This window comes from Heptranchias perlo, chromosome 20, assembly GCF_035084215.1.
Source record: "Heptranchias perlo isolate sHepPer1 chromosome 20, sHepPer1.hap1, whole genome shotgun sequence".
Taxonomy (NCBI): Eukaryota; Metazoa; Chordata; class Chondrichthyes; order Hexanchiformes; family Hexanchidae; genus Heptranchias; species Heptranchias perlo.
The window spans coordinates 31,801,590-31,829,507 of NC_090344.1; the positions used below are offsets into that span (position 1 = coordinate 31,801,590).

The 27,918-nt window shown below is 51.5% G+C and overlaps 1 pseudogene; it reads left to right on the top strand.

Annotated features, from left to right (window-relative positions):
* Window positions 1-360: 360 nt before the first annotated feature.
* Window positions 361-27,918, top strand: part of LOC137336107 (transcription factor 7-like 1) — a 36,502-nt pseudogene continuing 8,944 nt past the window's right edge.

A 27,918-nucleotide genomic window follows, 5' to 3' on the forward strand; every position in this document is an offset into this window, starting at 1 on the left:
TTGATACAGGGCTATGGGGAGAGAGCGGGGCAGTGGGATTAGTTTGGGATTGATACAGGGCTATGGGGAGAGAGCGGGGCAGTGGGATTAGTTTGGGATTGATACAGGGCTATGGGGAGAGAGCGGGGCAGTGGGATTAGTTTGGGATTGATACAGGGCTATGGGGAGAGAGCGGGGCAGTGGGATTAGTTTGGGATTGATACAGGGCTATGGGGAGAGAGTGGGGCAGTGGGATTAGTTTGGGATTGATACGGGGCTATGGGGAGTGAGCGGGGTTTCCGGTGATGGAGTCCTTCGAGACTCTTGTTGATTCTGTTCTCTGTTGTTTTACTGACTCCATTTTCTTTCTCTCCAGTACCTGCACATGAAATGGCCGCTGCTGGACGTCCAGGCAGCGGCCGGACTCAAGGACTCACCGCCACCCGTGCACCTGGTGAGTAGAACCAATGGCTCTCGCTGTCAGTGGGGGAGGGGGCTGTCACGTTTTGGAGCGGCCTGCCCCTTTAATTGGAGCGGTCCACCGCCCCCTCTCAGTGCGGGGGGAGTCGAGCGGGACGCCGGGCGCGTTGAACGCAGACCCGGGGAGTCTCGGCGAGTCCACGAGCGGCCATTTTGGGCCGAGGGCCGCAGGGAGGACGCGTTCTGCTCCGACCGGTTCGAGCGAGCTAAATTCCCGATTCCCGGGGATCCCATCCCCCCCCTCCCCCGCCCCCGGCTTTTTCTCCCCGTGGAAAACCTCAGCTTCGGGCGCCTCTCCCCTTGTCCTTTCTCTGTAACATCTCCCGCTCCTCCTGATTGGGGGGTGGGGAATAAACGCTAACAATCCCCTCCCCCTCCCGTGGGGGGAGGGGTGGAGACTGGAGACTGAGGGTCTCGGTCCCCCAGTGATGCTTAAAGGGCAGGGGGTGGGGGGGCGCACGACAGCAAGCGGTAGAATTAATTTCAAACTTTCTGCTAGTTGGGCCACCTGGAAGCTATTCGGCCTGTGGAGGCATCACGGCTGCACCTAACATTGGACACGCCTGATGCTCTCGGGGCGCATGAGTAGCCCCCCAGGAGTCTGGGGGGTCACGGTTTTTTGGGGAGGGGCATCCTGCTTTTGGTTGGTGCACTAGTGGTAGTCACCGGCTCTGGCTGTCTGGCTCTCTCTCGCTCGCTCGCTCTCTCTCTCTGGCGCTCGCTTCGCTCTCTCTGGCTCTCGCTCGCGCTCTCTGGCTGTCTGGCTCTCGCTCGCTCTCTCGCTCGCGCTCTCTGGCTGTCTGGCTCTCGCTCGCTCTCTCGCTCGCTCTCTCTGGCGCTCGCTCGCTCTCTCTGGCGCTCGCTCGCTCTCTCTGGCTCTCGCTCGCTCTCTCTCGCTCGCTCGCTCTCTCTCTCTGGCGCTCGCTCGCTCTCTCTGGCTCTCGCTCGCGCTCTCTGGCTGTCTGGCTCTCGCTCGCTCTCTCGCTCGCGCTCTCTGGCTGTCTGGCTCTCGCTCGCTCTCTCTGGCGCTCGCTCGCTCTCTCTGGCTCTCGCTCGCTCTCTCTGGCGCTCGCTCTCTCTCTCTCTGGCGCTCGCTCTCTCTCTCTCTGGCGCTCGCTCTCTCTCTCTCTGGCGCTCGCTCTCTCTCTCTGGCGCTCGCTCTCTCTCTCTCTGGCGCTCGCTCTCTCTCTCTCTGGCGCTCGCTCTCTCTCTCTCTGGCGCTCGCTCTCTCTCTCTCTGGCGCTCGCTCTCTCTCTCTCTGGCGCTCGCTCTCTCTCTCTCTGGCGCTCGCTCTCTCTCTCTCTGGCGCTCGCTCTCTCTCTCTGGCGCTCGCTCTCTCTCTCTCTGGCGCTCGCTCTCTCTCTCTCTGGCGCTCGCTCTCTCTCTCTCTGGCGCTCGCTCTCTCTCTCTCTGGCGCTCGCTCTCTCTCTCTCTGGCGCTCGCTCTCTCTCTCTCTGGCGCTCGCTCTCTCTCTCTCTCTCTGGCGCTCGCTCTCTCTCTCTCTCTCTGGCGCTCGCTCTCTCTCTCTCTGGCGCTCGCTCTCTCTCTCTCTGGCGCTCGCTCTCTCTCTCTCTGGCGCTCGCTCTCTCTCTCTCTGGCGCTCGCTCTCTCTCTCTCTGGCGCTCGCTCTCTCTCTCTCTGGCGCTCGCTCTCTCTCTCTCTGGCGCTCGCTCTCTCTCTCTCTGGCGCTCGCTCTCTCTCTCTCTGGCGCTCGCTCTCTCTCTCTCTGGCGCTCGCTCTCTCTCTCTCTGGCGCTCGCTCTCTCTCTCTCTGGCGCTCGCTCTCTCTCTCTCTGGCGCTCGCTCTCTCTCTCTCTGGCGCTCGCTCTCTCTCTCTCTGGCGCTCGCTCTCTCTCTCTCTGGCGCTCGCTCTCTTTCTGGTGCTCTCTCTCTTTCTGGCGCTCGCTCTCTCTCTGGCGCTCGCTCTCTCTCCCTCTGGCGCTCGCTCGCTCCCTCCGGCCGCCTGACTCTCTCTCGCTCGCTCCCTCCGGCTGCCTGGCGCTCGCTCGCTCTCATGCTGGATAGGGAATTGGTTGAGAGGTGAGAGACAGAGAGTAGGGATTGTGTGTATGTACTCAAATTGGCAGGAGGTGACCAGTGGTGTCCCTCAGGGATCTGTACTGGGGGGGTTTCAGCTTTTCGCTACATTTATCGATGATTTGGATGAAGGAATAGAGAGCTGTATATCTGAGTTTGCTGACGACACTAAGTTAGGTGGCATCGTAAATAGTGTAGATTATTCCGAACTGGATAGCCAGGTGGTGAAGGATATAATATGAGAGCCTGATCTTCAGTTGCTTCCGAGCCTTTATTCACAGATCCCTCATACACATCGAGCACCCCCTCGATAAGCTCCCTCCTATAAATGGATACGAGAGAGTCCCCAATTGATACCCACCACCTGAATACAAGTAACACTCATTGATAGAAATCATACAGTTAACAAGGGAGCAGGAGTTTACAAAGGGACATCGATAGATTAAAGTGAGAGGGCAGAACTGTGGCAGATGGAGTTCACTGTGGGGAAGTGTGAGGTCGTCCACTTTGAACCTAAGAAAGATCGAGCCGAGTATTTTCTAAATGACGAGAAGCTGGGAACTGCGGGTGAGCAGAGAGATTGAGGGGTCCAAGTCCAGAAATCACTAAAAACTCGTGGACAGGTACAAAAAATAATTAAAGAGGCGAATGGGATGTTGGCCTTTATCTCGAGAGGGCTGGAATACAGAGGGGTGGGAGTTCTGTTACAGCTGGACAGAGGTTAGACCCCATCTGGAGACTGCGTTCAGTTCTGGGCACCGCATCTCAGGAAGGATATATTGGCCTTGGAGGGAGTGCAGCGCAGATTCACCAGAGTGATACCGGGGCTGAAAGGGTTAAATTACGAGGGCAGGTTGCATAGACGAGGCTTGTATTCCCTCGAGTATCGAAGATTAAGGGGTGATCTAATTGAGGTGTTTAAGATGATTAAAGGATTCGATAGGGTCGATAGAGAGAAACTATTTCCTCTGGTGGGAGAGCCCAGAACAAGGGGGCATAACCTTAAAATTAGAGCCAGGCCGTCCAGGGGTGATGTCAGGAAGCACTTCTTCACACAAAGGGGAGTGGAAATCTGGAACTCTCTCCCCCAAAAAGGCTATTGAGGCCGGGGGTCAATTGGACATTTCAAAACTGAGATGGATAGATTTTCGTTAGGCGAGGGTATTAAGGGTTACAGAACCAGGGCGGGTAGAGGGAGTTAAGATACAGATCACCCTGTCCCCGTCTTCCTCACTCTCTCTTCCTCTCTCTCTCTCCCCCCGTCTTTTCCTCTCTCTCTCTCCCCCCGTCTTTTCCTCTCTCTCTCTCCCCCCATCTTTTCCTCTCTCTCTCTCCCCCCGTCTTTTCCTCTCTCTCTCTCCCCCCGTCTTTTCCTCTCTCTCTCTCCCCCCATCTTTTCCTCTCTCTCTCTCCCCCCGTCTTTTCCTCTCTCTCCCCCGTCTTTTCCTCTCTCTCCCCCGTCTTTTCCTCTCTCTCCCCCGTCTTTTCCTCTCTCTCCCCCGTCTTTTCCTCTCTCTCCCCCGTCTTTTCCTCTCTCTCCCCCGTCTTTTCCTCTCTCTCCCCCGTCTTTTCCTCTCTCTCCCCCGTCTTTTCCTCTCTCTCCCCCGTCTTTTCCTCTCTCTCCCCCGTCTTTTCCTCTCTCTCCCCCGTCTTTTCCTCTCTCTCCCCGTCTTTTCCTCTCTCTCCCCGTCTTTTCCTCTCTCTCCCCGTCTTTTCCTCTCTCTCTCTCTCCCCCCCCCCCCCGTCTTTTCCCTCCTCTCTCTCCCCCCGTCTTTTCCTCTCCCCCCACCCCCCCGTCTTTTCCTCTCTCTACCCCCCCCGTCTTTTCCTCTCTCTACCCCCCCCGTCTTTTCCTCTCTCTCCCCCATCTTTTCCTCTCTCTCCCCCGTCTTTTCCTCTCTCTCCCCCGTCTTTTCCTCTCTCTCCCCCGTCTTTTCCTCTCTCTCCCCCGTCTTTTCCTCTCTCTCTCCCCCGTCTTTTCCCTCCTCTCTCTCTCCCCGTCTTTTCCTCTCTCTCTCTCTCCCCCCGTCTTTTCCTCTCTCTCTCTCTCTCCCCCCGTCTTTTCCCCTCTCTCTCTCTCTCTCTCCCCCGTCTTTTCCCTCCTCTCTCTCTCCCCGTCTTTTCCTCTCTCTCTCTCTCCCCCCGTCTTTTCCTCTCTCTCTCTCTCTCCCCCCCCGTCTTTTCCTCTCTCTCTCTCTCTCCCCCCGTCTTTTCCTCTCTCTCTCTCTCCCCCCGTCTTTTCCTCTCTCTCTCTCTCTCTCTCCCCCGTCTTTTCCTCTCTCTCTCCCCCCGTCTTTTCCTCTCTCTCTCCCCCCGTCTTTTCCTCTCTCTCTCCCCCCGTCTTTTCCTCTCTCTCTCCCCCCGTCTTTTCCTCTCTCTCTCTCTCTCTCTCCCCCCCGTCTTTTCCTCTCTCTCTCTCTCTCTCCCCCCCGTCTTTTCCTCTCTCTCTCTCTCTCTCCCCCCCCGTCTTTTCCTCTCTCTCTCCCCCCCGTCTTTTCCTCTCTCTCTCCCCCCGTCTTTTCCTCTCTCTCTCCCCCCGTCTTTTCCTCTCTTCCCACTTGATTTGGCACCCCATCCACCACCCTAAACATTCACTCCCTTCACCACCGGCGCACAGTGGCTGCAGTGTGCACCATCCACAGGATGCACTGCAGCAACTCGCCAAGGCTTCTTCGACAGCACCTCCCAAACCCGCGACCTCTACCACCTAGAAGGACAAGGGCAGCAGGCGCATGGGAACAACACCACCTGCACGTTCCCCTCCAAGTCACACACCATCCCGACTTGGAAATATATCGGCCGTTCCTTCATCGTCGCTGGGTCAAAATCCTGGAACTCCCTTCCTAACAGCACTGTGGGAGAACATTCACCACACGGACTGCAGCGGTTCAAGAAGGCGGCTCACCACCACCTTCTCAAGGGGCAATTAGGGATGGGCAATAAATGCCGGCCTCGCCAGCGACGCCCACATCCCGTGAATGGATGATAAAAAAAAAAGTTCTGGGCCGACTTTCACGACGGAGATGGAGAGAGGGGGTGGGCCTTTTATGGAGGTGGTTGGAATGGACTCGCAGCCAGGGTGTGAGCAGAGGGATTGAGACTCGTTTCGTTGAAGCAGAGGCGGTCGAGAGGAGGCCTGAGAGAATCGGGAGGGGTTTTGGTGGAAGTGAATCGAGAGAGTCAGTGATTTAAATTCATGGGCGGAAGAGGGGAGGGGAGGTGCGGGGTGGGAGAGGAGTCCTTTTGGGGTTGTTAACCCTCCCCTAAAGATGTGGGGATGGTGGCAGAATCTATTGGTATCTTTTACAAGGCAAGGTTTTAAATTAAGATTTGAAGAAGAAAAATTGCAAGGAGGGCTATGGGGAATGGGCAGGGCACTCGGGGGACTGGGGAGGGGGCCAGCACAGGTGCGACGGGCCGAATGGAACAACAACAACAACAAATTGCATTTATACAGCACCTTTGACGTCCCCAAGGCGCTTCACGGGAGCGATTATCAAACAAAATTTGACACCGAGCCACATAAGGAGATATTAGGACAGCTGACCAAAAGCTTGGTCAAAGAGGGAGGTTTTAAGGAGCGTCTTAAAGGAGGGGAGAGAGAGAGGCGGAGAGGTTTAGGGAGGGAATTCCAGAGCTGAGGGCCTAGGCAGCTGAAGGCACGGCCGCCAATGGTGGAGCGAAGGAAACGGGGGGGGGTGTGCAAGTCCAGGAGGAGCGCAGAGATCGAGGAGGGGTTGTCGGGCTGGAGGAGGTCACAGAGATAGCCCCTCCTGTGCTGTGTTTCTTCGTTTGCCCCGTCCGCCTTTGAAAGGAGCTGCCCCAGACCTCTTGAGTCGACCTCCGGGGATCCGGGTCAGAGTGCGTGTCGTGGGGGTATAAATGGGGATGAATTCTGGGTGGTGTTTGCAGCGGGGAGGGGGGAGACGGTGGGTTTCTGGAAAGTGGACCGTTGTGGGGCGGAGGGCGGGGGGCGTTGCCTGTCGATGAGATCCAGCGCGCCTGAAGCCGGGGGGGAGGGGAAATCTTGCAACGAGACGACTTGCTGACCCGCGCTTTCTTGTCTCTTTGTTGCAGACCAGCAAACTGCCTTTGGTGCAGCACCCTCACCACATGCACCCCCTCACCCCTCTTATCACCTACAGCAACGAGCACTTCTCGCCCGGGAACCAGCCGCCTCACCTCTCCCCCGACCTCGACCCCAAGACCGGTGAGTGAACTCTTCCACCTCCAGCCGTTTTGGCCTCTTCCGCGGCCATTTTGGTTCCCGACCGCCATCTTGACTCTCGACTCTTTTTTTGTCTCTTTTTCTTCCCCCCCCCCCCCCCCCAACGCAGGAATCCCCCGGGTGTCACATCCCTCCGAGCTGTCTCCTTACTACCCGCTGTCTCCGAGTGCCGTCGGGCAGATCGGCCACCCGCTCAGCTGGGTGGTCCCACCGTAAGCAGCCTCTCTCCTTTATCCGTCGCTTTGGGCGCGCGCCGGCGGCCATTTTGCGGGCGTCCCGTCGACCGGTTCCATCCTCCCGTCCCCCCCCCCCCCCCTCCCCCCGGCAACCGCGGTCTCGAGTTGGCGGCGATGGGTTGTGCCTCGCCCACCCCGTCCCTGCACGTGTGGCACTGTGCCAGCTCGGGTATGCTTCATCTCCCCCGCCCCCCCGGCAACCGGGGGTTGGGGGAGGGGCAGTGGGTCAGACACTGACCTTTCACCTCCGGGACCTTGGGTTCAGATGCAGCCCCGAGTGATGGGCCGAATGGCTCCCCACCCTGCCGTGTGAGTTTGGACAGCCTCCGGCCACCGATCTTACTGGGTGTGGGAGCCCTGGCCTCATCGAGAGAGAAGGAGCTTGCATTGCTTCAGGGCCTTTCAAGACCTCGGGACAGATTATCTGGTCATTGCTGTTTGTGGGATCTTGCTGTGCACAAATTGGCTGCATTTGCTACATCACACCAATGGCGACACTTCAAAAGGGGGTGAGCGGGATGCAACATTGAAACACCAGTGTGGCAAACAAATCAGTGAATAATTGGTGTGGAGTTGAGATTCAAATGGAATCGGGAGTGATGGTCACTCTGCAGGAGCCTCTCTGGGAGTGAGGGCGATTCTGGTGTTGACCGATACTGACCCCCTCTGCCCAGTGGGTGCAACTGCGGGATGTGCTGGCTCGATGTGGCCAGGGACTGCAGTGCAGTGTCGTTTCAAGCTCCTGATCTCGGTCCAGCTTCTGTTCAGCAGGGTGGGTGGGTGGGGGGTGCTCTTGAGCCTTGCATTTATCTTTTATTGCTGGACGGTGACACTGATTTTTCACCACCCCCCCCACCCCCCGCAGTTTATCTCCCTTTTGTTTGCGTCTGCGGGAAATTGCGGGCCGTTCACTAATGCCTCTTGTTATCCAGGCAAAGCCCACCACTCTATCCCATCCCAGCGGGGAGCTTCCGGCCCTCCTACCACACAGCTCTGGCCGTCAACGCCTCCATGTCCAGGTGGGTGGCAACTTCTCAATTTTCAGTTTTACCTGTTCGTCAATCAGACCCGACAGGTAGCGTGTGGTATGTGTGCGGTTATACTCCCCCTACAGTTAGCACGTGGTATGTGTGCGGTTATACTCCCCCTACAGGTAGCACGTGGTATGTGTGTGGTTATACTCCCCCTACAGGTAGCACGTGGTATGTGTGCGGTTATACTCCCCCTACAGGTAGCACGTGGTATGTGTGTGGTTATACTCCCCCTACAGGTAGCGTGTGGTATGTGTGTGGTTATACTCCCCCTACAGGTAGCGTGTGGTATGTGTGTGGTTATACTCCCCCGACAGGTAGCACGTGGTATGTGTGCGGTTATACTCCCCCTACAGGTAGCACGTGGTATGTGTGCGGTTATACTCCCCCTACAGGTAGCGTGTGGTATGTGTGCGGTTATACTCCCCCTACAGGTAGCGTGTGGTATGTGTGTGGTTATACTCCCCCGACAGGTAGCACGTGGTATGTGTGTGGTTATACTCCCCCTACAGGTAGCGTGTGGTATGTGTGTGGTTATACTCCCCCTACAGGTAGCACGTGGTATGTGTGTGGTTATACTCCCCCGACAGGTCGCACGTGGTATGTGTGTGGTTATACTCCCCCTACAGGTAGCACGTGGTATGTGTGTGGTTATACTCCACCTACAGGTAGCGTGTGGTATGTGTGTGGTTATACTCCCCCTACAGGTAGCACGTGGTATGTGTGTGGTTATACTCCCCCGACAGGTAGCACGTGGTATTTGTGCGGTTATACTCCCCCTACAGGTAGCACGTGGTATGTGTGCGGTTATACTCCCCCGACAGGTAGCGTGTGGTATGTGTGTGGTTATACTCCCCCGACAGGTAGCACGTGGTATGTGTGTGGTTATACTCCCCCTACAGGTAGCGTGTGGTATGTGTGTGGTTATACTCCCCCTACAGGTTGCGTGTGGTATGTGTGTGGTTATACTCCCCCGACAGGTAGCACGTGGTATGTGTGTGGTTATACTCCCCCTACAGGTAGCACGTGGTATGTGTGCGGTTATACTCCCCCTACAGGTAGCGTGTGGTATGTGTGTGGTTATACTCCCGCTACAGGTAGCACGTGGTATGTGTGCGGTTATACTCCCCCTACAGGTAGCACGTGGTATGTGTGTGGTTATACTCCCCCTACAGGTAGCACGTGGTATGTGTGCGGTTATACTCCCCCTACAGGTAGCACGTGGTATGTGTGTGGTTATACTCCCCCTACAGGTAGCACGTGGTATGTGTGCGGTTATACTCCCCCGACAGGTAGCACGTGGTATGTGTGCGGTTATACTCCCCCGACAGGTAGCACGTGGTATGTGTGCGGTTATACTCCCCCGACAGGTAGCACGTGGTATGTGTGCGGTTATACTCCCCCTACAGGTAGCACGTTGTATGTGTGTGGTTATACTCCCCCTACAGGTAGCGTGTGGTATGTGTGCGGTTATACTCCCCCTACAGGTAGCACGTGGTATGTGTGTGGTTATACTCCCCCGACAGGTAGCACGTGGTATATGTGTGGTTATACTCCACCTACAGGTAGCACGTGGTATGTGTGTGGTTATACTCCACCTACAGGTAGCACGTGGTATATGTGTGGTTATACTCCACCTACAGGTAGCACGTGGTATGTGTGTGGTTATACTCCACCTACAGGTAGCACGTGGTATGTGTGCGGTTATACTCCCCCTACAGGTAGCACGTGGTATGTGTGCGGTTATACTCCCCCTACAGGTAGCACGTGGTATGTGTGCGGTTATACTCCCCCTACAGGTAGCACGTGGTATGTGTGCGGTTATACTCCTCCTACAGGTAGCACGTTGTATGTGTGTGGTTATACTCCCCCTACAGGTAGCGTGTGGTATGTGTGTGGTTATACTCCCCCTACAGGTAGCGTGTGGTATGTGTGTGGTTATACTCCCCCTACAGGTAGCGTGTGGTATGTGTGTGGTTATACTCCCCCTACAGGTAGCGTGTGGTATGTGTGTGGTTATACTCCCCCTACAGGTAGCACGTGGTATGTGTGTGGTTATACTCCCCCTACAGGTAGCACGTGGTATGTGTGTGGTTATACTCCCCCTACAGGTAGCACGTTGTATGTGTGTGGTTATACTCCCCCTACAGGTAGCGTGTGGTATGTGTGTGGTTATACTCCCCCTACAGGTAGCGTGTGGTATGTGTGTGGTTATACTCCCCCTACAGGTAGCACGTGGTATGTGTGTGGTTATACTCCCCCTACAGGTAGCGTGTGGTATGTGTGTGGTTATACTCCCCCTACAGGTAGCACGTGGTATGTGTGTGGTTATACTCCCCCTACAGGTAGCACGTGGTATGTGTGTGGTTATACTCCCCCTACAGGTAGCGTGTGGTATGTGTGCGGTTATACTCCCCCTACAGGTAGCACGTGGTATGTGTGTGGTTATACTCCCCCTACAGGTAGCGTGGGGTATGTGTGCGGTTATACTCCCCCTACAGGTAGCGTGTGGTATGTGTGTGGTTATACTCCCCCTACAGGTAGCGTGTGGTATGTGTGTGGTTATACTCCCCCTACAGGTAGCACGTGGTATGTGTGCGGTTATACTCCCCCGACAGGTAGCGTGTGGTATGTGTGTGGTTATACTCCCCCTACAGGTAGCACGTGGTATGTGTGTGGTTATACTCCCCCTACAGGTAGCACGTGGTATGTGTGTGGTTATACTCCCCCTACAGGTAGCACGTGGTATGTGTGTGGTTATACTCCCCCTACAGGTAGCACGTGGTATGTGTGTGGTTATACTCCACCTACAGGTAGCGTGAGGTATGTGTGTGGTTATACTCCCCCTACGGGTAGCACGTGGTATGTGTGTGGTTATACTCCCCCTACAGGTAGCACGTGGTATGTGTGTGGTTATACTCCACCGACAGGTAGCGTGTGGTATGTGTGTGGTTATACTCCCCCTACAGGTAGCGTGTGGTATGTGTGCGGTTATACTCCCCCTACAGGTAGCGTGTGGTATGTGTGCGGTTATACTCCCCCGACAGGTAGCACGTGGTATGTGTGCGGTTATACTCCCCCGACAGGTAGCACGTGGTATGTGTGTGGTTATACTCCCCCTACAGGTAGCGTGTGGTATGTGTGCGGTTATACTCCCCCTACAGGTAGCGTGTGGTATGTGTGCGGTTATACTCCCCCTACAGGTAGCGTGTGGTATGTGTGCGGTTATACTCCCCCGACAGGTAGCACGTGGTATGTGCGTGGTTATACTCCCCCTACAGGTAGCGTGTGGTATGTGTGCGGTTATACTCCCCCTACAGGTAGCGTGTGGTATGTGTGCGGTTATACTCCCCCGACAGGTAGCACGTGGTATGTGTGCGGTTATACTCCCCCTACAGGTAGCACGTGGTATGTGTGTGGTTATACTCCCCCTACAGGTAGCACGTGGTATGTGTGTGGTTATACTCCCCCTACAGGTAGCGTGTGGTATGTGTGCGGTTATACTCCCCCTACAGGTAGCGTGTGGTATGTGTGCGGTTATACTCCCCCTACAGGTAGCGTGTGGTATGTGTGCGGTTATACTCCCCCGACAGGTAGCACGTGGTATGTGCGTGGTTATACTCCCCCTACAGGTAGCGTGTGGTATGTGTGCGGTTATACTCCCCCTACAGGTAGCGTGTGGTATGTGTGCGGTTATACTCCCCCGACAGGTAGCACGTGGTATGTGTGCGGTTATACTCCCCCTACAGGTAGCACGTTGTATGTGTGTGGTTATACTCCCCCTACAGGTAGCACGTGGTATGTGTGTGGTTATACTCCCCCGACAGGTAGCGTGTGGTATGTGTGTGGTTATACTCCCCCTACAGGTAGCACGTGGTATGTGTGTGGTTATACTCCACCTACAGGTAGCGTGTGGTATGTGTGCGGTTATACTCCCCCTACAGGTAGCGTGTGGTATGTGTGCGGTTATACTCCCCCTACAGGTAGCGTGTTGTATGTGTGCGGTTATACTCCCCCGACAGGTAGCACGTGGTATGTGTGCGGTTATACTCCCCCTACAGGTAGCGTGTGGTATGTGTGCGGTTATACTCCCCCTACAGGTAGCGTGTGGTATGTGTGCGGTTATACTCCCCCTACAGGTAGCGTGTGGTATGTGTGCGGTTATACTCCCCCGACAGGTAGCACGTGGTATGTGCGTGGTTATACTCCCCCTACAGGTAGCGTGTGGTATGTGTGCGGTTATACTCCCCCTACAGGTAGCGTGTGGTATGTGTGCGGTTATACTCCCCCGACAGGTAGCACGTGGTATGTGTGCGGTTATACTCCCCCTACAGGTAGCACGTGGTATGTGTGTGGTTATACTCCCCCTACAGGTAGCACGTGGTATGTGTGTGGTTATACTCCCCCGACAGGTAGCGTGTGGTATGTGTGTGGTTATACTCCCCCTACAGGTAGCGTGTGGTATGTGTGTGGTTATACTCCCCCTACAGGTAGCACGTGGTATGTGTGGTTATACTCCCCCGACAGGTAGCACGTGGTATGTGTGTGGTTATACTCCCCCGACAGGTAGCGTGTGGTATGTGTGTGGTTATACTCCCCCGACAGGTAGCACGTGGTATGTGTGTGGTTATACTCCCCCGACAGGTAGCGTGTGGTATGTGTGTGGTTATACTCCCCCTACAGGGAGCGTGTGGTATGTGTGCGGTTATACTCCCCCTACAGGTAGCGTGTGGTATGTGTGGTTATACTCCCCCTACAGGTAGCGTGTGGTATGTGTGTGGTTATACTCCCCCGACAGGTAGCGTGTGGTATGTGTGTGGTTATACTCCCCCTACAGGTAGCGTGTGGTATGTGTGGTTATACTCCCCCTACAGGTAGCGTGTGGTATGTGTGGTTATACTCCCCCTACAGGTAGCGTGTGGTATGTGTGTGGTTATACTCCCCCGACAGGTAGCGTGTGGTATGTGTGTGGTTATACTCCCCCTACAGGTAGCGTGTGGTATGTGCGGTTATACTCCCCCTACAGGTAGCGTGTGGTATGTGTGGTTATACTCCCCCTACAGGTAGCGTGTGGTATGTGTGTGGTTATACTCCCCCTACAGGTAGCGTGTGGTATGTGTGTGGTTATACTCCCCTGACAGGTAGCGTGTGGTATGTGTGTGGTTATACTCCCCCTACAGGTAGCGTGTGGTATGTGTGGTTATACTCCCCCTACAGGTAGCGTGTGGTATGTGTGGTTATACTCCCCCTACAGGTAGCGTGTGGTATGTGTGGTTATACTCCCCCTACAGGTAGCGTGTGGTATGTGTGCGGTTATACTCCCCCTACAGGTAGCGTGTGGTATGTGTGTGGTTATACTCCCCCTACAGGTAGCGTGTGGTATGTGTGGTTATACTCCCCCTACAGGTAGCGTGTGGTATGTGTGGTTATACTCCCCCTACAGGTAGCGTGTGGTATGTGTGGTTATACTCCCCCTACAGGTAGCGTGTGGTATGTGTGCGGTTATACTCCCCCTACAGGTAGCGTGTGGTATGTGTGCGGTTATACTCCCCCTACAGGTAGCGTGTGGTATGTGTGCGGTTATACTCCCCCTACAGGTAGCGTGTGGTATGTGTGCGGTTATACTCCCCCTACAGGTAGCGTGTGGTATGTGTGTGGTTATACTCCCCCTACAGGTAGCACGTGGTATGTGTGTGGTTATACTCCCCCTACAGGTAGCGTGTGGTATGTGTGCGGTTATACTCCCCCTACAGGTAGCGTGTGGTATGTGTGCGGTTATACTCCCCCTACAGGTAGCACGTGGTATGTGTGCGGTTGTACTCCCCCGACAGGTTGCACGTGGTATGTGTGTGGTTATACTCCCCCTACAGGTACCGTGTGGTATGTGTGTGGTTATACTCCCCCTACAGGTAGCACGTGGTATGTGTGTGGTTATACTCCCCCTACAGGTACCGTGTGGTATGTGTGCGGTTATACTCCCCCCACAGGTAGCACGTGGTATGTGTGTGGTTATACTCCCCCTACAGGTAGCACGTGGTATGTGTGTGGTTATACTCCCCCGACAGGTAGCACGTGGTATGTGTGTGGTTATACTCCCCCGACAGGTACCGTGTGGTATGTGTGTGGTTATACTCCCCCTACAGGTAGCACGTGGTATGTGTGCGGTTATACTCCCCCTACAGGTAGCGTGTGGTATGTGTGCGGTTATACTCCCCCGACAGGTAGCACGTGGTATGTGTGTGGTTATACTCCCCCGACAGGTTGCACGTGGTATGTGTGTGGTTATACTCCCCCTACAGGTAGCACGTGGTATGTGTGTGGTTATACTCCCCCTACAGGTAGCGTGTGGTATGTGTGTGGTTATACTCCCCCGACAGGTAGCACGTGGTATGTGTGCGGTTATACTCCCCCTACAGGTAGCACGTGGTATGTGTGCGGTTATACTCCCCCTACAGGTAGCACGTGGTATGTGTGTGGTTATACTCCCCCTACAGGTAGCACGTGGTATGTGTGTGGTTATACTCCCCCCACAGGTAGCGTGTGGTATGTGTGCGGTTATACTCCCCCTACAGGTAGCGTGTGGTATGTGTGTGGTTATACTCCCCCGACAGGTAGCGTGTGGTATGTGTGTGGTTATACTCCCCCTACAGGTAGCGTGTGGTATGTGTGCGGTTATACTCCCCCTACAGGTAGCGTGTGGTATGTGTGTGGTTATACTCCACCTACAGGTAGCGTGTGGTATGTGTGCGGTTATACTCCCCCGACAGGTAGCACGTGGTATGTGTGCGGTTATACTCCCCCTACAGGTAGCGTGTGGTATGTGTGTGGTTATACTCCCCCTACAGGTAGCGTGTGGTATGTGTGTGGTTATACTCCCCCTACAGGTAGCGTGTGGTATGTGTGTGGTTATACTCCCCCTACAGGTAGCACGTGGTATGTGTGTGGTTATACTCCCCCTACAGGTAGCACGTGGTATGTGTGTGGTTATACTCCCCCGACAGGTAGCGTGTGGTATGTGTGTGGTTATACTCCCCCTACAGGTAGCGTGTGGTATGTGTGTGGTTATACTCCCCCGACAGGTAGCGTGTGGTATGTGTGTGGTTATACTCCCCCTACAGGTAGCGTGTGGTATGTGTGCGGTTATACTCCCCCTACAGGTAGCGTGTGGTATGTGTGTGGTTATACTCCACCTACAGGTAGCGTGTGGTATGTGTGCGGTTATACTCCCCCGACAGGTAGCACGTGGTATGTGTGCGGTTATACTCCCCCTACAGGTAGCGTGTGGTATGTGTGTGGTTATACTCCCCCTACAGGTAGCGTGTGGTATGTGTGTGGTTATACTCCCCCTACAGGTAGCGTGTGGTATGTGTGCGGTTATACTCCCCCTACAGGTAGCACGTGGTATGTGTGTGGTTATACTCCCCCTACAGGTAGCACGTGGTATGTGTGCGGTTATACTCCCCCTACAGGTAGCGTGTGGTATGTGTGCGGTTATACTCCCCCTACAGGTAGCACGTGGTATGTGTGTGGTTATACTCCCCCTACAGGTAGCGTGTGGTATGTGTGCGGTTATACTCCCCCTACAGGTAGCGTGTGGTATGTGTGTGGTTATACTCCCCCTACAGGTAGCACGTGGTATGTGTGTGGTTATACTCCCCCTACAGGTAGCACGTGGTATGTGTGTGGTTATACTCCCCCGACAGGTAGCGTGTGGTATGTGTGTGGTTATACTCCCCCTACAGGTAGCGTGTGGTATGTGTGTGGTTATACTCCCCCTACAGGTAGCACGTGGTATGTGTGTGGTTATACTCCCCCTACAGGTAGCACGTGGTATGTGTGTGGTTATACTCCCCCGACAGGTAGCGTGTGGTATGTGTGCGGTTATACTCCCCCTACAGGTAGCGTGTGGTATGTGTGCGGTTATACTCCCCCTACAGGTAGCGTGTGGTATGTGTGCGGTTATACTCCCCCTACAGGTAGCGTGTGGTATGTGTGCGGTTATACTCCCCCTACAGGTAGCGTGTGGTATGTGTGCGGTTATACTCCCCCGACAGGTAGCACGTGGTATGTGTGTGGTTATACTCCCCCTACAGGTAGCGTGTGGTATGTGTGCGGTTATACTCCCCCGACAGGTAGCGTGTGGTATGTGTGTGGTTATACTCCACCTACAGGTAGCGTGTGGTATGTGTGTGGTTATACTCCCCCGACAGGTAGCGTGTGGTATGTGTGCGGTTATACTCCCCCTACAGGTAGCGTGTGGTATGTGTGCGGTTATACTCCCCCTACAGGTAGCACGTGGTATGTGTGTGGTTATACTCCCCCTACAGGTAGCGTGTGGTATGTGTGTGGTTATACTCCCCCGACAGGTAGCGTGTGGTATGTGTGCGGTTATACTCCCCCTACAGGTAGCGTGTGGTATGTGTGCGGTTATACTCCCCCTACAGGTAGCGTGTGGTATGTGTGTGGTGAAACTCCCCCGACAGGTAGCGTGTGGTATGTGTGCGGTTATACTCCCCCTACAGGTAGCGTGTGGTATGTGTGTGGTTATACTCCCCCTACAGGTAGCGTGTGGTATGTGTGTGGTTATACTCCCCCTACAGGTAGCGTGTGGTATGTGTGTGGTTATACTCCCCCTACAGGTAGCGTGTGGTATGTGTGCGGTTATACTCCCCCTACAGGTAGCACGTGGTATGTGTGCGGTTATACTCCCCCTACAGGTAGCACGTGGTATGTGTGCGGTTATACTCCCCCTACAGGTAGCACGTGGTACATGTATGGTTACAGCACAGAAGGCCATTCGGCCCATCGAGCCCATGCCAGCTCTTTGTAAGAGCAATCCAGTTAGTCCCACTCCCCCGCTCTTTCCCCGTAGCCCTGTAAATTTTTTCCCTTGAAGTATTTATCCAATTCCTTTTTGAAGGCCATGATTGAATCTGCTTCCCCCGCCCTTTCAGGCAGCACATTCCAGATCATAATTACTCGCTGGGTAAAAAAGTTTTTCCTCATGTCGCCTTTGGTTCTTTTGCCAATCACCTTAAATCTGTGTCCTCTGGTTCTCGACCCTTCCACCAATGGGAACAGTTTCTCTTTATTTACTTTATCTCAACCCTTCATGATTTTGAACACCTCGATCAAATCTCCTCTCAACCTTCTCTGCTCTGAGTAAAACAACCCCAGCTTCTCCAGTCTATCCACGTAACTAAAGTCCCTCATCCCTGGAATCATTCTAGTAAATCTTTTCTGCACTCTCTCTACGGCCTTCACATCTTTCCGAAAGTGCGGTGCTCAGAACTGGACACAATACTCCAGTTGTGGCTGAACCAGTGTTTTATAAAGGTTCATCATGACTTCCTCGCTTTTGTACTCTCTGCCTCTATTTATAAAACCCAGGATCCTGTATGCTTTTTTAACTGCTTTCTCAACCTGTCCTGCCACCTTCAACTACCCATGTTCATATACCCCTAGATCTCTCTGTTCCTGTACCCTCTTTCAGAGTTGTACCCTCTAGTTTATATTGCCTCTCCTCATTCTTCCTGCCAAAATGTATCACTTCACACTTCTCTGTGTTAAATTTCATCTGCCACGTGTCCGCCCATTCCACCAGCCTGTCTATATCCTCTTGAAGTCTATCACTATCCTCCTCACTGTTCACTACACTTCCAAGTTTTGTGTCATCTGCAAATTTTGAAATTGTGCCCTGTACATCCAAGTCCGAGTCATTAATATATATCAAAAAAAGCAGTGCTCCTAGTACCGACCCCTGGGGAACACCACTGTACACCTCCCTCCAGTCCGAAAAACAACCGTTCACCACTACTCTCTGTTTCCTGTCACTTAGCCAATATCATATCCATTCTGCCACTGCCCCTTTTATTCCATGGGCTTCAATTTTGCTGACAAGCCTATTATGCGGCACTTTATCAAACGCCTTTTGAAAGTCCATTCACATCACATCGACTGCATTGCAGCTGGGCAGAGGTGGAATTGAGGATGGGGGATAGCAAGGAAAAGAGAAGCTTTTAAAGAGCAGTTGTAAAAGGATAGTTTTGGTCGTCTCAAAGTGCAGATGGGTGAGATGCTCGCTCAGCCAGAGCTGAACATTGAGCGAGCAATTTTGAATTGATTGAACCTGCTCCCAGTTCTTGGAGTGTATCTCGCACTGGCCAAGAGAGGGTGCTGTTTGTGGCCTGGCTGGGATTTTGGTTCGCCTACCTTCTTGACTGATGTTTCTCCGCTGGTAGATTTACGCCACACGTGGTCCCTCCCCCGCACACATTACATGCGACTGGAATTCCTCATCCTGCCATAGTAACGATGGGAATCAAACAGGAACGCCTGCACAGCCAGACCAGCCCCAGTGAAGCCTTGTAAGTGCAGCTCTTTCTTGTCTTGCGATGATGGGATTCCGAAGCTAAGCAGTACCTGGGAAAATTTGTGCATTCTATCCACTGGCCCGACTTGGGGGGGTGGGTTCACAGGTCAATAGGGTGAAGGTCAGATATGAAAAAGGTGGCCCTCTGTTCTTGCTGCATTGGTGGGCCTTCCCTGAAAGTTGGAGGTGTCTCATGGCATGGACTCGCTGATATATTGGATCATGGAATGGTTTCAATGGGAAGGGGTTTGCTACATCGGAATCCTGTACAATGGGAGGGAATGGGAAGGGGTTTGCTACATAGGGATTCTGTACAATGGGAGTGAATGGGAAGGAGTTTGGTCCATTGGGATTCTGTATAATGGGAGTGCATGGGAAGGGGTTTGGTCCATTGGGATTCTGTATAATGGGAGTGAATGGGAAGGGGTTTGGTCCATTGGGATTCTGGACAGTGGGAGTGAATGGGAAGGAGCTTGGTCCATTGGGATTCTGTATAATGGGAGTGAATGGGAAGGAGTTTGGTCCATTGGGATTCTGTATAATGGGAGTGAATGGGAAGGGGTTTGATCCATTGGGATTCTGTATAATGGGAGTGAATGGGAAGGAGTTTGGTCCATTGGGATTCTGTACAATGGGAGTGAATGGGAAGGGGTTTGATCCATTGGGATTCTGTACAATGGGAGTGAATGAGAAGGGGTTTGGTCCATTGGGATTCTGTATAATGGGAGTGAATGGGAAGGGGTTTGGTCCATTGGGATTCTGTACAATGGGAGTGAATGGGAAGGGGTTTGATCCATTGGGATTCTGTATAATGGGAGTGAATGGGAAGGGGTTTGGTCCATTGGGATTCTGTATAATGGGAGTGAATGGGAAGGAGTTTGGTCCATTGGGATTCTGTATAATGGGAGTGAATGGGAAGGGGTTTGATCCATTGGGATTCTGTATAATGGGAGTGAATGGGAAGGAGTTTGGTCCATTGGGATTCTGTATAATGGGAGTGAATGGGAAGGGGTTTGATCCATTGGGATTCTGTACAATGGGAGTGAATGAGAAGGGGTTTGGTCCATTGGGATTCTGTATAATGGGAGTGAATGGGAAGGGGTTTGGTCCATTGGGATTCTGTACAATGGGAGTGAATGGGAAGGGGTTTGATCCATTGGGATTCTGTATAATGGGAGTGAATGGGAAGGGGTTTGGTCCATTGGGATTCTGTACAATGGGAGTGAATGGGAAGGGGTTTGGTCCATTGGGATTCTGTACAATGGGAGTGAATGGGTAGGGGTTTGGTCCATTGGGATTCTGTATAATGGGAGTGAATGGGAAGGGGTTTGGTCCATTGGGATTCTGTGTCATGGGAGTGAACAGGAAGGGGTTTGATCCATTGGGATTCTGTGTCATAGGAGTGAATGGGAAGGGGCTTGGTCCATTGGGATTCTGTATAATGGGAGTGAATGAGAAGGGGTTGGTCCATTGGGATTCTGTATAATGGGAGTGAATGGGAAGGGGTTTGGTCCATTGGGATTCTGTATAATGGGAGTGAATGGGAAGGAGTTTGGTCCATTGGGGTTCAGTATAATGGGAGTGAATGGGAAGGGGTTTGGTCCATTGGGATTCTGTATAATGGGAGTGAATGGGGAAGGGGTTTGATCCATTGGGATTCTGTATAATGGGAGTGAATGGGAAGGGGTTTGATCCATGGGGATTCTGTATGATGGGAGTGAATGGCAAGGAGTTTGGTCCATTGGGATTCTGTACAATGGGAGTGAATGGGAAGGGGTTTGATCCATTGGGATTCTGTATAATGGGAGTGAATGGGGAAAGGGTTTGGTCCATTGGGATTCTGTATAATGGGAGTGAACGGGAAGGGGTTTGGTCAGTTTGGATTCTGTATAATGGGAATGAATGGGAATGTGTTTGATCCATTGGGATTCTGTACAATTGGAGTGAATGGGAAGTGGTTTGGTCCATTGGGATTCTGTGTAATGGGAGTGAACAGGAAGGGGTTTTATCCATTGGGATTCTGTGTAATAGGAGTGAATGGGAAGGGGTTTGGTCCATTGGGATTCTGTACAATGGGAGTGAATGGGAAGGGGTTTGATCCATTGAGATTCTGTACAATGGGAGTGAATGGGAAGGGGTTTGGTCCATTGGGATTCTGTATAATGGGAGTGAATGGGAATGTGTTTGATCCATTGGGATTCTGTGCAATGGGAGTGAATGGGAAGGGGTTTGGTCCATTGGGATTCTGTGTAATGGGAGTGAACAGGAAGGGGTTTGATCCATTGGGATTCTGTACAATGGGAGTGAATGGGAAGGGGTTTGGTACATTGGGATTCTGTATAATGGGAGTGAATGGGAAGGGGTTTGATCCATTGGGATTCTGTATGATGGGAGTGAATGGGAAGGGGTTTGATCCATTGGGATTCTGTACAATGGGAGTGAATGGGAAGGGGTTTGGTCCATTGGGATTCTGTATAATGGGAGTGAATGGGAATGTGTTTGATCCATTGGGATTCTGTACAATGGGAGTGAATGGGAAGGGGTTTGGTCCATTGGGATTCTGTGTAATGGGAGTGAATGGGAATGTGTTTGATCCATTGGGATTCTGTACAATGGGAGTGAATGGGAAGGGGTTTGGTCCATTGGGATTCTGTGTAATGGGAGTGAACAGGAAGGGGTTTGATCCATTGGGATTCTGTATAATGGGAGTGAATGGGAATGTGTTTGATCCATTGGGATTCTGTACAATGGGAGTGAATGGGAAGGGGTTTGGTCCATTGGGATTCTGTGTCATGGGAGTGAACAGGAAGGGGTTTGATCCATTGGGATTCTGTGTCATAGGAGTGAATGGGAAGGGGCTTGGTCCATTGGGATTCTGTATAATGGGAGTGAATGGGAAGGGGCTTGGTCCATTGGGATTCTGTATAATGGGAGTGAATGGGGAAGGGGTTTGATCCATTGGGATTCTGTATAATGGGAGTGAATGGGAAGGGGTTTGATCCATTGGGATTCTGTATGATGGGAGTGAATGGGAAGGAGTTTGGTCCATTGGGATTCTGTATAATAGGAGTGAATGGGGATAGGGTTTGATCCATTGGGATTCTGTATAATGGGAGTGAATGGGAAGGGGTTTGGTCCATTGGGATTCTGTACAATGGGAGTGAATGGGAAGGGGTTTGGTCCATTGGGATTCTGTATAATGGGAGTGAATGGGAATGTGTTTGATCCATTGGGATTCTGTACAATGGGAGTGAATGGGAAGGGGTTTGGTCCATTGGGATTCTGTGTAATGGGAGTGAACAGGAAGGGGTTTGATCCATTGGGATTCTGTGTAATAGGAGTGAATGGGAAGGGGCTTGGTCCATTGGGATTCTGTATAATGGGAGTGAATGGGAAGGGGCTTGGTCCATTGGGATTCTGTATAATGGGAGTGAATGGGGAAGGGGTTTGATCCATTGGGATTCTGTATAATGGGAGTGAATGGGAAGGGGTTTGATCCATTGGGATTCTGTATGATGGGAGTGAATGGGAAGGAGTTTGGTCCATTGGGATTCTGTATAATAGGAGTGAATGGGGAAAGGGTTTGATCCATTGGGATTCTGTATAATGGGAGTGAATGGGAAGGGGTTTGGTCCATTGGGATTCTGTACAATGGGAGTGAATGGGAAGGGGTTTGGTCCATTGGGATTCTGTATAATGGGAGTGAATGGGAATGTGTTTGATCCATTGGGATTCTGTACAATGGGAGTGAATGGGAAGGGGTTTGGTCCATTGGGATTCTGTATAATGGGAGTGAATGGGAAGGGGTTTGATCCATTGTGATTCTGTATGATGGGAGTGAATGGCAAGGAGTTTGGTCCATTGGGATTCTGTACAATGGGAGTGAATGGGAAGGGGTTTGATCCATTGGGATTCTGTATAATGGGAGTGAATGGGGAAAGGGTTTGGTCCATTGGGATTCTGTATAATGGGAGTGAACGGGAAGGGGTTTGGTCAGTTTGGATTCTGTATAATGGGAATGAATGGGAATGTGTTTGATCCATTGGGATTCTGTACAATGGGAGTGAATGGGAAGGGGTTTGGTCCATTGGGATTCTGTGTAATGGGAGTGAACAGGAAGGGGTTTGATCCATTGGGATTCTGTGTAATAGGAGTGAATGGGAAGGGGCTTGGTCCATTGGGATTCTGTATAATGGGAGTGAATGGGGAAGGGGTTTGATCCATTGGGATTCTGTATAATGGGAGTGAATGGGAAAGGGTTTGATCCATTGGGATTCTGTATGATGGGAGTGAATGGCAAGGAGTTTGGTCCATTGGGATTCTGTATAATGGGAGTGAACGGGAAGGGGTTTGGTCAGTTGGGATTCTGTATAATGGGAATGAATGGGAAGGAGTTTGGTCCATTGGGATTCTGTATAATAGGAGTGAATGGGGAAGGGGTTTGATCCATTGGGATTCTGTATAATGGGAGTGAATGGGAAGGAGTTTGGTCCATTGGGATTCTGCATAATAGGAGTGAATGGGGAAAGGGTTTGATCCATTGGGATTCTGTATAATGGGAGTGAATGGGAAGGAGTTTGGTCCATTGGGGTTCAGTATAATGGGAGTGAATGGGAAGGGGTTTGGTCCATTGGGATTCTGTATAATGGGAGTGAATGGGGAAGGGGTTTGATCCATTGGGATTCTGTATAATGGGAGTGAATGGGAAGGGGTTTGATCCATGGGGATTCTGTATGATGGGAGTGAATGGCAAGGAGTTTGGTCCATTGGGATTCTGTACAATGGGAGTGAATGGGAAGGGGTTTGATCCATTGGGATTCTGTATAATGGGAGTGAATGGGGAAAGGGTTTGGTCCATTGGGATTCTGTATAATGGGAGTGAACGGGAAGGGGTTTGGTCAGTTTGGATTCTGTATAATGGGAATGAATGGGAATGTGTTTGATCCATTGGGATTCTGTACAATTGGAGTGAATGGGAAGTGGTTTGGTCCATTGGGATTCTGTGTAATGGGAGTGAACAGGAAGGGGTTTTATCCATTGGGATTCTGTGTAATAGGAGTGAATGGGAAGGGGCTTGGTCCATTGGGATTCTGTATAATGGGAGTGAATGGGGAAGGGGTTTGATCCATTGGGATTCTGTATAATGGGAGTGAATGGGAAAGGGTTTGATCCATTGGGATTCTGTATGATGGGAGTGAATGGCAAGGAGTTTGGTCCATTGGGATTCTGTATAATAGGAGTGAATGGGGAAGGGGTTTGATCCATTGGGATTCTGTATAATGGGAGTGAATGGGAAGGAGTTTGGTCCATTGGGATTCTGCATAATAGGAGTGAATGGGGAAAGGGTTTGATCCATTGGGATTCTGTTTCATGGGAGTGAATGGGAAGGAGTTTGGTCCATTGGGGTTCAGTATAATTGGAGTAAATGGGAAGGGGTTTGGTCCATTGGGATTCTGTATAATGGGAGTGAATGGGGAAGGGGTTTGATCCATTGGGATTCTGTATAATGGGAGTGAATGGGGAAGGGGTTTGATCCATTGGGATTCTGTGTAATGGGAGTGAATGGGGAAGGGGTTTGGTCCATTGGGGTTCTGTGTAATGGGAGTGAATGGGAAGGGGTTTGATCCATTGGGATTCTGTTTAATGGGAATGAATGGGAAGGAGTTTGGTCCATTGGGATTCTGTATAATAGGAGTGAATGGGGAAGGGGTTTGATCCATTGGGATTCTGTATAATGGGAGTGAATGGGAAGGAGTTTGGTCCATTGGGATTCTGCATAATAGGAGTGAATGGGGAAAGGGTTTGATCCATTGGGATTCTGTTTCATGGGAGTGAATGGGAAGGAGTTTGGTCCATTGGGGTTCAGTATAATTGGAGTAAATGGGAAGGGGTTTGGTCCATTGGGATTCTGTATAATGGGAGTGAATGGGGAAGGGGTTTGATCCATTGGGATTCTGTATAATGGGAGTGAATGGGGAAGGGGTTTGATCCATTGGGATTCTGTGTAATGGGAGTGAATGGGGAAGGGGTTTGGTCCATTGGGGTTCTGTGTAATGGGAGTGAATGGGAAGGGGTTTGATCCATTGGGATTCTGTGTAATGGGAGTGAATGGGAAGGGGTTTGGTCCATTGGGATTCTGTATAATGGGAGTGAATGGGAAGGCGTTTGGTCCATTGGGATTCTGTATAATGGGAGTGAATGGGGAAGGGGTTTGATCCATTGGGATTCTGTATAATGGGAGTGAACGGGAAGGGGTTTGGTCCATTGGGATTCTGTACAATGGGAGTGAATGGGGAAAGGGTTTGGTCCATTGGGATTCTGTATAATGGGAGTGAATGGGAAGGGGTTTGGTCCATTGGGATTCTGTATAATGGGAGTGAATGGGGAAAGCATTTGGTCCATTGGGATTCTGTACAATGGGAGTGAATGGGGAAGGGGTTTGATCCATTGGGATTCTCTATAATGGGAGTGAATGGGGAAAGGGTTTGGTCCATTGGGATTCTGTACAATGGGAGTGAATGGGGAAGGGGTTTGATCCATTGGGATTCTCTATAATGGGAGTGAATGGGGAAGGGGTTTGATCCGTTGGGATTCTATATAATGGGAGTGAATGGGGAAGGGGTTTGATCCATTGGGATTCTCTATAATAGGAGTGAATGGGGAAGGGGTTTGATCCGTTGGGATTCTATATAATGGGAGTGAATGGGGAAGGGGTTTGATCCATTGGGATTCTATATAATGGACATGAGTGTCAGACGGAGTACAGAACTCGTTGAACACTCTGTGGAGGGGATGGGTGTTGTGCTGAGGTTGACGCGTCCCCGGATTGGGGGTCGGCCCCTCTCTTGACCCCTGTCTTTGTTTCAGGAAGCCCCTGGCGGTGAAGAAGGAGGACGAGAAGAGGAAGCCTCACATTAAGAAGCCGCTGAACGCCTTCATGCTGTACATGAAGGAGATGCGGGCCAAGGTCGTGGCGGAGTGCACGCTGAAGGAAAGCGCCGCCATCAACCAGATCCTGGGGCGCAAGGTGAGCCACCAGCACTGATCCTAGCCGGGGCGGGAGATGACCACGGAGTCTGTTCGGATTTCCGACCCATTGAGGTTGTCTCCTTCCCCCCCCCGGTCAATCTCTCCACATTATAATTTCCATATCCTTTAAAGAATTTATTTTACAGACTGGAAGGACGCATTCGCTTGCAGGCCTATGTGGCGTCTTTGTTATTTTTCTATCGCTCTTTCTGTACCGTTCTCCTTGAATAATTACTTGCGTCATAGTCGGTACAGCACAGGAGGAGGCCATTCGGCCCATCGTGCCTGTGTCGGCTCCTTGTATCCAGAGCTATCCAATTCGTCCCGCTCCCCGTAGCCCTGTGGTTTTTTCCCTTCCAAATATTTATCCAGTTCCCTTTTGAAAGTTACTATTGAATCTGCTTCCACCACCCTTTCAGGCAGCGCATTCCAGATCATTACAAAAAAATGTTTCCTCATGTCGCCTCTGGCTCTTTTCCCCCTAAAATCTGCCTCCTCTGGTTTCTGACCCTCTGCCGCTGGAAACAGTTTCTCCTTATTTACTCTATCAAAACCCTTCATGATTTTGAACACCTCGATCAAATCTCCCCTTAACCTTCTCTGCTCCAAGGAGAACAACCCCAGCTTCTCCAGTCTCTCCACATAACTGAAATCCCCTCCGCATTTATCAGGACGTGACTTTCAAGATGGAAAGAGGGGAGATAATTGATAAACCTATTCCAAACATAGTGAGGATAAAACCCTTGGTCCAGATGGATTGCATCTGAGCATATTAAAAGAAGTTGGGGGGAAGATAATGGAAGCAATATTTCATATATTTAAAACTACACTAGAAAAGGGAATAGTGCCAGAGAACTGGCAGACAGCTAATGTTATTCCAATATTTAAAAAGGGAGATAAAATAAGGAACTATAGATTAGCCTTAATGTCGCTGGTAGGGAAGATAATGGAATCTTTACTCACAGGTCTCGAAAACGAAAATAAAGTACAGAATGGATTTCAAAAGGGAAGGTTATGCTTGAACCAACCTCATAGAATCATGGAATGGTAACAGCAGGGAAGGAGGCCTTTTGGCCCGTCGAGTCCGTGCTGGCTCTTTGCAAGAGCAACCTCCTGCTCTTTCCCCATCGCCCTGCAAATTTTTTCCCTTGAAGTATTCATCCAATTCCCTTTTGAAGACCATGATTGAATCTGCCTCCACCACCCCCTCGGGCAGTGCATTCCAGATCCTAACCACTCGCTGTGTAAAAAAAGGTTTTTCCTCATGTCGCCTTTGGTTCTTTTGCCAATCACCTTAAATCTGTGTCCTCTGGCTCTTGACCCTTCCGCCAATGGGAACAGTTTCTCTCTATCTACTCTGTCCAGACCCTTCATGATATTGAATACCACCATCAAATCTCCTCTGAACCTTCTCTACTCTAAGGAGAACAACTCCAGCTTCTCCAGTCTATCCACGTAACTAAAGTCTCTCATCCCTGGAAACATTCTCGTAAATCCTTTCTGCACCCTCTCTCAGGCCTTCACATCTTTCCTAAAGTGCGGTGCCCAGAACTGGACACAATACTCCAGTTGTGGCCAAACCAGTGTTTTATAAAGGTTCAACATAACTTCCTTGCTTTTGTACTCTATGCCTCTATTTATAAAGCCCAAGATCCCGTTTGCTTTTTTTAACTGCTTTCTCAACCTGCCCTGCCACCTTCAAAGATTTGTGCACATATACCCCCAGATCTCTCTGTTCCTGCACCCCCTTTTAGAATTGTACCCTCTACCCTGTCAAGCCCCTCAGAATCTTATGTTTCAATGAGATTACCTCTCATTCTTCTAAACTCCAGAGTGCATAGGCCCATTCTACTCAACCTCTCCTCACAGGACAACCCTCTCATCCCAGGAATTAATCTAGTGAACCTTCATTGCACCGCCTGTAAGGCAAGTATATCCTTCCTTAGATAAGGAGACCAAAACCGTATGCAGTACTCCAGGTGAGGTCTCACCAAAGCCCTGTACAATTGTAGTAAGACTTTGTTACTCTTGTACTCCAACCCCTTTGCAATAAAGGCCAACATGCCATTTGCCTTCCTTGCTGCACCCCCAGCATGCTAACTTTTTGTGTTTCTTGTACCAGGACAACCAAGTCTCTGTGGACACCAACACTTAATAGTTTCTCACCATTTAAGAAATATTCTGCTTTTCTATTCTTCCTACCAAAGTGAATAACCTCACATTTCCCCACATTATACTCCATCTGCCACCTTCTTGCCCACTCACTTAACCTGTCGATGTGCCTTTGCAGACTCTTTGTGTCCTCCTCACAGCTTACTTTCCCACCTCGCTTTGTATCATCAGCAAACTTGGATACATTACACTCGGTCCCTTCATCCAAGTCATTAATATAGATTGTAAATTTTGGAAGATCACAACCAATGCATCCACTATCTCTGCAGTCACCTCTTTTAGAACCCACGGATGTAGGCCATCAGGTCCAGGGGATTTGTCGGCTTTTAGTCCCATTAATTTCTCTAGTACTTTT